This window comes from Anopheles merus, chromosome X (assembly GCF_017562075.2).
Source record: "Anopheles merus strain MAF chromosome X, AmerM5.1, whole genome shotgun sequence".
NCBI classification, from domain to species: domain Eukaryota; kingdom Metazoa; phylum Arthropoda; class Insecta; order Diptera; family Culicidae; genus Anopheles; species Anopheles merus.
In genome coordinates this window covers 15,725,627-15,736,981 of record NC_054081.1, presented here as the reverse complement: position 1 = coordinate 15,736,981, position 11,355 = coordinate 15,725,627, and the positions used below count along the sequence as shown (strand labels likewise).

Genomic DNA, 11,355 nt, shown 5'->3' with positions numbered 1-11,355 from the left:
AGAATTGCTTAAGCAGCTCATTTTGGCACGCTAAAGATCGCTGCTCTAATTCGCCTTTTGCAGTAGATAAACAGCATCAAAGTTCTATGTGGGTCTTTCAAACAGCGCCTAAGCAGCTTCCTTATGCCACGATGCCAGGGATTATTTTTCTTTGTGTTTTACTTTCAAGCAAGCGTCATCGATGAAATAAACAACAAGATTTGTTTCGTTTAAACACATATGTATATTTTTAAATCCTTTGTATTGATGAATTACACAAAATTTTACACAATTTACTGATAATTCACAATCACTTCACTCAATATTCATTCTTCAATTAATGAATCTAACTTGTGCAGCAGCAATGAGATTATTGCCGGCGTCCGTTTTTGACACTTTGACAAGAGCCACCTTGTACCGATGTCATGCATTAAAAAGCTATAAAGTTCCACCAAGTTCAGTACCCTTTCTTAACAAGCCTTCAAGTTCCATCATGAACCCTACACATAGTGCTAATCAGCCGCAAAGTTCCAAAGAGTACCATGTGCCTGTTAAAAAGCTCCATAGTTCCGCAAAGTACCGTCTATCTCTTAATCAGCCACAAAGTACGACATCGGAACGATGTTTCGTTAAACAGCCCTAAATCAGCTATAAAGTACGAGCTGGCTATTTAGGTACTGTCATCCTCGTTGAGTATGTTTCTGCCAAGCTTTGGCTTTGACACAAAAAAATCCTGCCGCAGGTGTAATAAGATCAGAATATTTTTTTTTAGTTTTCACATTTATCACCCAATTTATCCCTACCAGCATTAAACGGCTTTGAAGGCATTCAGAAGGCATTTAAGGCCTTAGTCGCCTTAGAAGGCGAATAAAGATTTCAACCGAAACTTTCACGGCTGTAACGGGTTCTCTTCGAAATCTTTCAACTTTTAGATTCAAGGAGAACAGATAGCTTGCCGCCATCTTAGCTTGTTAATATACTGAATTTGCACCTGTACTAATGTAACTGCCAAACAGAGCAGTGACAACGCTTTTGGTTCCAAACCGAGAAAGCGATTGTTCAAATCCAGATTTTTATGATCTTTTTTCTGCGATTATTTCTTTTTAAATTAATTTTTTCTTACCATAATTACTTTAAACAAAATTTATGTGAAGCGAAATTAAAATAATACCTTTTTAAAAAACATAATAATTACACTATGTTCACCGTTCATTATCAGGATGGGAGAAATATGTATCTCATTTTTCCTTTTATTTGAGTCATCGAAATGAGTTTGATATATTATCACCTTTCAATGAGTTGGTCTTTAACAACCGAATAATGTAGACCATCTTTAATAAAGTGAAATAGCTCAGAGCTTAACGCAAGAGAACATAACACGTAAATCGTGATATCGAATCTCACGCTCATATCTGGGAACACTACAACAGTGCAGTGCTGAAGACGCTTGTAAGGTTTTCTTTTGACAGTTGCAATTTCAAATTTCAAATTAAAAGCGAAATTTTTCATTGACATATTTCAAAGGCATTTAATTACTGCTAAATGCACTGCTGATCGCCTTCAATTCGCCGGCGATTACAAGGCGATTAGAAGGCATTTAACGGAAATTTGCGGGTAGGGAGCTCATTTTGGCACGCTAAAGATCGCTGCTCTAATTCGCCTTTTGCAGTAGATAAACAGCATCAAAGTTCTATGCGGGTCTTTCAAACAGCGCCTAAGCAGCTTCCTTATGCCACGATGCCAGGGATTATTTTTCTTTGTGTTTTACTTTCAAGCAAGCGTCATCGATGAAATAAACAACAAGGTTTGTTTCGTTTAAACACATATGTATATTTTTTAATCTTTTGTATTGATGAATTACACAAAATTTTACACAATTTACTGATAATTCACAATCACTTCACTCAATATTCATTCTTCAATTAATGAATCTAACTTGTGCAGCAGCAATGAGATTATTGCCGGCGTTTGTCTTTGACACTTTGACAAGAGCCACCTTGAACCGATGTCATGCATTAAAAAGCTATAAAGTTCCACCAAGTTCAGCACCCTTTCTCAACAAGCCTTCAAGTTCCATCATGAACCCTACATATAGTGCTAATCAGCCGCAAAGTTCCTAAGAGTACCATGTGCCTGTTAAAAAGCTCCATAGTTCCGCAAAGTACCGTCTATCTCTCAATCAGCCACAAAGTACGACATCGGACCGATTTTTCGTTAAACAGCTCTAAATCAGCTATAAAGTACGAGCTGGCTATTTGGGATGGTACAGTCGTCAACTCGTACGACTTAACAACATGCCCGTCATGGGTTCAAGCCCCAAATAGACCGTGCCGCCATACGTAGGACTGACTATCCTACTATGGGGGGAAATCAATAAGTCACTGAAAGCCAACCCCACAAGTGGGTTAGCAGGCCTTGACCGGCATCGGTTGTTGAGCCAAAGAAGAAGAAGAAGAAAACAACTACAACTTCAACTTTTCACTATCAAAATCAAAATCGTCGCATCTGCGAATCGACGTAACTCGGGGGACGCCTGTATATCAATTTCGTCTCAATGACAACTTTTAACTGTCTAAATCAAAATCGTCGTATCTCGACGGGGTCTTAACTCGGGGGACGCCTGTACAATTATCCTAGTTATTCAAAATAACAAACGATCGTTTTGAACGTGCACCATTTTCAGCAGCATAGCAGGCAACCATGCCGTCAACAGCTGTTGTATGAACTGTCGCATGGGACAGCACGAGCACGACACAGGCAACAACATGCCGAAAACGTCAAATGCCTCGTACACCTGCGAGACCGAGCACGCCATTTCCCGAAAGCAGCATTCGGTGTTTGATTTACACGAAGGCAACTGCAGCGCCCGCAAACGTGCAGAACACGGGCGAGCTGTCAAACTGCAGGCAACAGTCGCGCTCTGTCATTTGCCCGGTTTCGTACTCACATGTTTTTTATTTCTAAATCAAGAAATACCAATGCTCGGCCAGCATCACGATAAGATCGAATTTTTGGAACCAAGTTGCTTTTTGCGAAACAAGAGACCATAAACCGATGCCGCAGTGGGTAAGAGAAAATTGCTTCATCGTAAATAGCGTATGATCTATGAGCTAATGATGGGCAAGACGCAAACCTAATTTTGTGAAGTTGCAGCATTGAGACTTCGGTTGCAAAATGGCTTTCTGTGGATAAAACGCGGCGTTTTGATGTTATTTCCAACCTAATGTAGAATTATTTTTATCCACTGCCATTCCACAGCGCAACATAAAACACCGTGAAGATGGCAAACAACAAGCAACTAAAAGACTGCATGCTGTGCCGCGACGAAATGGTTGAATCCACAGATAAAGCGATCTTTGCGTTTGGTAAACTCACGATGCGTTTTGACAAAACAGTGATGATATCCTGCATTAAGATATTTCCGTATTTTCAGGACAAGAGGCCACGCAATATGTTCCGGGTAAACCGGATCGAGCTCTATTAGATTCAGGATGATTATGATGTCTCATAACATAATGAATGAAGGTAAGTTACGAATTCATAACTCAATGCTATTGCACTAACAAGTTTCATTGTTGCTATAAGATTGCTTGAATTTCTTCAACCGATGGTATGTTAACCTGTGGGGAATTTTTGTTCTCTGATAGCAACAAAGCACAAAACATTTGACTTACAATGTAGTATGGAAAGGCAAACCAAATTTGATTTTATTTTATATTTTTGATTTTACAGGATTGGCAATCTGATTCCTGATGTCGTTTTACTAGCTTCATGAAATGCATCAATATGTTTTCATCGAAAGTAAGTCCCGAATTCAATGATATTGCATTAAAAACATTCGTTGTTGCTATATGATGAGTTACTTATTGTACTATTGCTTGAATTTCTTCAACCGATGGTTTGTTAACCTGTGGGGAATTTTTGTTCTCTGATAGCAACAAAGCACAAAACTTTTGACTTACAATGTAGTATGGAAAGGCAAACCAAAATTGATTGTATTTTATGCTTTTTATTTTACAGGATTGGCAAACTGATTCCTGATGTCGTTTTTCAAGCTTCATGAAATGCATCAATATGTTTTAATCGAAGGTAAGTCCCGAATTCAATGATATTGCATTAAAAACATTCGTTGTTGCTATATGATGAGTTACTTATTGTACTATTGCTTGAATTTCTTCAACCGATGGTTTGTTAACCAGTGCGGAATTTTTGTTCTCTGATAGCAACAAAGCACAAAACATTTGACTTACAATGTAGTATGGAAAGGCAAACCAAATTTGATTTTATTTTATATTTTTATTTTACAGGATTGACAATCTGATTCCTGATGTCGTTTTACTAGCTTCATGAAATGCATCAATATGTTTTCATCGAAAGTAAGTCCCGAATTCAATGATATTGCATTAAAAACATTCGTTGTTGCTATATGATGAGTTACTTATTGTACTATTGCTTGAATTTCTTCAACCGATGGTTTGTTAACCTGTGGGGAATTTTTGTTCTCTGATAGCAACAAAGCACAAAACTTTTGACTTACAATGTAGTATGGAAAGGCAAACCAAAATTGATTGTATTTTATGCTTTTTATTTTACAGGATTGGCAAACTGATTCCTGATGTCGTTTTTCAAGCTTCATGAAATGCATCAATATGTTTTAATCGAAGGTAAGTCCCGAATTCAATGATATTGCATTAAAAACATTCGTTGTTGCTATATGATGAGTTACTTATTGTACTATTGCTTGAATTTCTTCAACCGATGGTTTGTTAACCAGTGCGGAATTTTTGTTCTCTGATAGCAACAAAGCACAAAATATTTGACTTACAATGTAGTATGGAAAGGCAAACCAAAATTGATTGTATTTTATGCTTTTTATTTTACAGGATTGGCAAACTGATTCCTGATGTCGTTTTACAAGCTTCATGAAATGCATCAATATGTTTTAATCGAAGGTGAGTCCCGAATTCAATGATATTGCATTAAAAACATTCGTTGTTGCTATATGATGAGTTACTTATTGTACTATTGCTTGAATTTCTTCAACCGATGGTTTGTTAACCTGTGGGGAATTTTTGTTCTCTGATAGCAACAAAGCACAAAACTTTTGACTTACAATGTAGTATGGAAAGGCAAACCAAAATTGATTGTATTTTATGCTTTTTATTTTACAGGATTGGCAAACTGATTCCTGATGTCGTTTTTCAAGCTTCATGAAATGCATCAATATGTTTTAATCGAAGGTAAGTCCCGAATTCAATGATATTGCATTAAAAACATTCGTTGTTGCTATATGATGAGTTACTTATTGTACTATTGCTTGAATTTCTTCAACCGATGGTTTGTTAACCAGTGCGGAATTTTTGTTCTCTGATAGCAACAAAGCACAAAACATTTGACTTACAATGTAGTATGGAAAGGCAAACCAAATTTGATTTTATTTTATATTTTTTATTTTACAGGATTGACAATCTGATTCCTGATGTCGTTTTACTAGCTTCATGAAATGCATCAATATGTTTTCATCGAAAGTAAGTCCCGAATTCAATGATATTGCATTAAAAACATTCGTTGTTGCTATATGATGAGTTACTTATTGTACTATTGCTTGAATTTCTTCAACCGATGGTTTGTTAACCTGTGGGGAATTTTTGTTCTCTGATAGCAACAAAGCACAAAACTTTTGACTTACAATGTAGTATGGAAAGGCAAACCAAAATTGATTGTATTTTATGCTTTTTATTTTACAGGATTGGCAAACTGATTCCTGATGTCGTTTTTCAAGCTTCATGAAATGCATCAATATGTTTTAATCGAAGGTAAGTCCCGAATTCAATGATATTGCATTAAAAACATTCGTTGTTGCTATATGATGAGTTACTTATTGTACTATTGCTTGAATTTCTTCAACCGATGGTTTGTTAACCAGTGCGGAATTTTTGTTCTCTGATAGCAACAAAGCACAAAATATTTGACTTACAATGTAGTATGGAAAGGCAAACCAAAATTGATTGTATTTTATGCTTTTTATTTTACAGGATTGGCAAACTGATTCCTGATGTCGTTTTTCAAGCTTCATGAAATGCATCAATATGTTTTAATCGAAGGTAAGTCCCGAATTCAATGATATTGCATTAAAAACATTCGTTGTTGCTATATGATGAGTTACTTATTGTACTATTGCTTGAATTTCTTCAACCGATGGTTTGTTAACCAGTGCGGAATTTTTGTTCTCTGATAGCAACAAAGCACAAAATATTTGACTTACAATGTAGTATGGAAAGGCAAACCAAATTTGATTTTATTTTATATTTTTTATTTTACAGGATTGACAATCTGATTCCTGATGTCGTTTTACTAGCTTCATGAAATGCATCAATATGTTTTCATCGAAAGTAAGTCCCGAATTCAATGATATTGCATTAAAAACATTCGTTGTTGCTATATGATGAGTTACTTATTGTACTATTGCTTGAATTTCTTCAACCGATGGTTTGTTAACCAGTGCGGAATTTTTGTTCTCTGATAGCAACAAAGCACAAAATATTTGACTTACAATGTAGTATGGAAAGGCAAACCAAAATTGATTGTATTTTATGCTTTTTATTTTACAGGATTGGCAAACTGATTCCTGATGTCGTTTTTCAAGCTTCATGAAATGCATCAATATGTTTTAATCGAAGGTAAGTCCCGAATTCAATGATATTGCATTAAAAACATTCGTTGTTGCTATATGATGAGTTACTTATTGTACTATTGCTTGAATTTCTTCAACCGATGGTTTGTTAACCAGTGCGGAATTTTTGTTCTCTGATAGCAACAAAGCACAAAACATTTGACTTACAATGTAGTATGGAAAGGCAAACCAAATTTGATTTTATTTTATATTTTTATTTTACAGGATTGACAATCTGATTCCTGATGTCGTTTTACTAGCTTCATGAAATGCATCAATATGTTTTCATCGAAAGTAAGTCCCGAATTCAATGATATTGCATTAAAAACATTCGTTGTTGCTATATGATGAGTTACTTATTGTACTATTGCTTGAATTTCTTCAACCGATGGTTTGTTAACCTGTGGGGAATTTTTGTTCTCTGATAGCAACAAAGCACAAAACTTTTGACTTACAATGTAGTATGGAAAGGCAAACCAAAATTGATTGTATTTTATGCTTTTTATTTTACAGGATTGGCAAACTGATTCCTGATGTCGTTTTTCAAGCTTCATGAAATGCATCAATATGTTTTAATCGAAGGTAAGTCCCGAATTCAATGATATTGCATTAAAAACATTCGTTGTTGCTATATGATGAGTTACTTATTGTACTATTGCTTGAATTTCTTCAACCGATGGTTTGTTAACCAGTGCGGAATTTTTGTTCTCTGATAGCAACAAAGCACAAAATATTTGACTTACAATGTAGTATGGAAAGGCAAACCAAAATTGATTGTATTTTATGCTTTTTATTTTACAGGATTGGCAAACTGATTCCTGATGTCGTTTTACAAGCTTCATGAAATGCATCAATATGTTTTAATCGAAGGTGAGTCCCGAATTCAATGATATTGCATTAAAAACATTCGTTGTTGCTATATGATGAGTTACTTATTGTACTATTGCTTGAATTTCTTCAACCGATGGTTTGTTAACCAGTGCGGAATTTTTGTTCTCTGATAGCAACAAAGCACAAAATATTTGACTTACAATGTAGTATGCAAAAGTATACAATAATTGATTGTATTTTATGTTTTTGATTTTACAGGATTATCAATCTGATTCCTGATGTCGTTTTACAAGCTTCATAAAATGCATCAATATGTTTTCATCGAAGGTGAGTCCCGAATTCAATGATATTGCATTAAAAACATTCGTTGTTGCTATATGATGAGTTACTTATTGTACTATTGCTTGAATTTCTTCAACCGATGGTTTGTTAACCAGTGCGGAATTTTTGTTCTCTGATAGCAACAAAGCACAAAATATTTGACTTACAATGTAGTATGGAAAGGCAAACCAAAATTGATTGTATTTTATGCTTTTTATTTTACAGGATTGGCAAACTGATTCCTGATGTCGTTTTACAAGCTTCATGAAATGCATCAATATGTTTTAATCGAAGGTAAGTCCCGAATTCAATGATATTGCATTAAAAACATTCGTTGTTGCTATATGATGAGTTACTTATTGTACTATTGCTTGAATTTCTTCAACCGATGGTTTGTTAACCAGTGCGGAATTTTTGTTCTCTGATAGCAACAAAGCACAAAATATTTGACTTACAATGTAGTATGGAAAGGCAAACCAAAATTGATTGTATTTTATGCTTTTTATTTTACAGGATTATCAATCTGATTCCTGATGTCGTTTTACAAGCTTCATGAAATGCATCAATATGTTTTCATCGAAGGTGAGTCCCGAATTCAATGATATTGCATTAAAAACATTCGTTGTTGCTATATGATGAGTTACTTATTGTACTATTGCTTGAATTTCTTCAACCGATGGTTTGTTAACCAGTGCGGAATTTTTGTTCTCTGATAGCAACAAAGCACAAAACATTTGACTTACAATGTAGTATGGAAAGGCAAACCAAAATTGATTGTATTTTATGCTTTTTATTTTACAGGATTGGCAAACTGATTCCTGATGTCGTTTTACAAGCTTCATGAAATGCATCAATATGTTTTAATCGAAGGTAAGTCCCGAATTCAATGATATTGCATTAAAAACATTCGTTGTTGCTATATGATGAGTTACTTATTGTACTATTGCTTGAATTTCTTCAACCGATGGTTTGTTAACCAGTGCGGAATTTTTGTTCTCTGATAGCAACAAAGCACAAAATATTTGACTTACAATGTAGTATGGAAAGGCAAACCAAAATTGATTGTATTTTATGCTTTTGATTTTACAGGATTATCAATCTGATTCCTGATGTCGTTTTACAAGCTTCATGAAATGCATCAATATGTTTTCATCGAAGGTGAGTCCCGAATTCAATGATATTGCATTAAAAACATTCGTTGTTGCTATATGATGAGTTACTTATTGTACTATTGCTTGAATTTCTTCAACCGATGGTTTGTTAACCAGTGCGGAATTTTTGTTCTCTGATAGCAACAAAGCACAAAACATTTGACTTACAATGTAGTATGGAAAGGCAAACCAAAATTGATTGTATTTTATGCTTTTTATTTTACAGGATTGGCAATCTGATTCCTGATGTCGTTTTACAAGCTTCATGAAATGCATCAATATGTTTTCATCGAAGGTGAGTCCCGAATTCAATGATATTGCATTAAAAACATTCGTTGTTGCTATATGATGAGTTACTTATTGTACTATTGCTTGAATTTCTTCAACCGATGGTTTGTTAACCAGTGAGGAATTTTTGTCCTCTGATAGCAACAAAGCACAAAACATTTGACTTACAATTAAGTATGCAAAAGTAAACAATAATTGATTGTATTTTATGTTTTTGATTTTACAGGATTGACAATCTGATTCCTGATGTCGTTTTACAAGCTTCATGAAATGCATCAATATGTTTTAATCGAAGGTAAGTCCCGAATTCAATGCTATTGCACTAACAAGATTCGTTGTTGCTATATGATGAGTTACTTATTGTACTATTGCTTGAATTTCTTCAACCGATGGTTTGTTAACCAGTGTGGAATTTTTGTTATCTGATAGCAACAAAGCACAAAACATTTGACTTACAATTAAGTATGCAAAAGTAAACAATAATTGATTGTATTTTATGTTTTTGATTTTACAGGATTATCAATCTGATTCCTGATGTCGTTTTACAAGCTTCATGAAATGCATCAATATGTTTTAATCGAAGGTAAGTCCCGAATTCAATGCTATTGCACTAACAAGATTCGTTGTTGCTATATGATGAGTTACTTATTGTACTATAGCTTGAATTTCTTCAACCGATGGTTTGTTAACCTGTGGGGAATTTTTGTCCTCTGATAGCAACAAACCACTACAACAATGCAAAGCAACAATAATTGATTGTATTTTATGTTTGACGAACTGGCGGTTTCATAAAATATCCATGAGGAAGATTTATTCTTGAACTGCAATAAATCGTTTTAAATGTTCACTTTAAATATGGTTTGTGTCTTTTCGTGCAGTAAAAAAAATGTATTTTCTTTTTTTTTTAATGATATTCCTGCTTAGATCTTCTGTGGGTCATTGGAATCGGGAAGACCATCCTGTGGATCGTCATAGCCACAGTTGTTACAGCATTGTGGACCGGTTCTCAGCGATACACCTGACAATTCTAAAGGCATCACCATCGAATCATGCTACAGCCTTTCACTAATACTGTCTTATCAAACAGCTTAAAGCCAGATCTGAAATACCACCCGCGTTCAAGTATTTAATTTCATTTAGTTTATTTAATTTAATTCGACGCATCAATAGGCTCCCTTGAAAACAACACATGTAGACAGGCTTAGGAAGCAATTGCGGGACATACCGTGTTCTTAAAGATAGCAAACGTAGTTAAACTAATTATACCATAAGGTAGAACGGTTCTAAACGGGCAAAACGTGTGCGACGCTCTTTGATGGCGATTAGATCGCGGGGACAAAGTCTTCTGGTTGGAGCGTATAAATTGATTTAGGATAGAAGAAAGGGAGAACCAATACGTTACTTTAGCACAGGGGTATCCAAACTTTCGCGGGTCGCATTGCTTCGCAAATAGCTATGTTGAGGGTGATTTGACGTTACCTTTTGCTTATGAGCAAATTTTAAAATCTCGTTTTTATACCAAAATACTAACGAAACTTGTGCAGCTTTGCTCTATTCAATTGACAATTGGCTAATCTAGCTGTATGGTAAACATGAATAATTACCAATGAAAAAATAAATGAATAAATAAATGAATTAAATCAACACATATGTTTCGGTTTCTTCAAAAACAGAGTTATTTGGAATTATACTGTTGGAAAATCCTAAAACGATGACAAAACTTTACATTTGATCGGCCCGTACGAATCTTCTGTATGTGAATTATGCTTGAAAGAACTGTACTTGCTGCATCGACGTGAAATTATCCACTTCCTAGAATAAGGCAATCGAATCGTAGTAAAAGGCTTCCGTTGCTCTCATGCAACACATGAAATTCTGTAACACATTCTGTATGTAACAGAATGGTGCCTGAGATCAAAATATCTATTTGGATGCTCAACAGTTACTCGATTCGATCTTCTAACTCAACATTTCAGGGATGTTTCGGACTGTTTCATGTACAGCCTGAAAGATCTTGGCACTACGAGTGCTGCATAGTCCCTAGGTAACTCACAGACTGAGAAAAGCATTGTGTCTCTGTCTTTCATATATTCTTCATACGACACCTTGTCG

General features: G+C 35.0%; 1 long non-coding RNA gene across 11 annotated transcripts; it reads left to right on the top strand.

Moving 5' to 3' along the window:
- Positions 1-2,915: 2,915 nt before the first annotated feature.
- On the top strand, positions 2,916-10,883 carry LOC121597729. Of its 11 annotated transcripts, XR_006005456.1 has the most exons (26): positions 2,916-3,045; positions 3,238-3,344; positions 3,413-3,504; positions 3,712-3,780; positions 4,000-4,068; positions 4,287-4,355; positions 4,575-4,643; positions 4,863-4,931; positions 5,151-5,219; positions 5,439-5,507; positions 5,727-5,795; positions 6,015-6,083; positions 6,303-6,371; positions 6,591-6,659; positions 6,878-6,946; positions 7,166-7,234; positions 7,454-7,522; positions 7,742-7,810; positions 8,030-8,098; positions 8,318-8,386; positions 8,606-8,674; positions 8,894-8,962; positions 9,182-9,250; positions 9,470-9,538; positions 9,758-9,826; positions 10,168-10,883. It is a non-coding gene; the product is annotated as an uncharacterized LOC121597729 (long non-coding RNA). The 11 variants fall into 11 exon arrangements; XR_006005465.1 differs by lacking the exon at positions 4,287-4,355; XR_006005461.1 differs by lacking the exon at positions 5,439-5,507.
- The last annotated feature ends 472 nt before the right edge of the window (positions 10,884-11,355 follow it).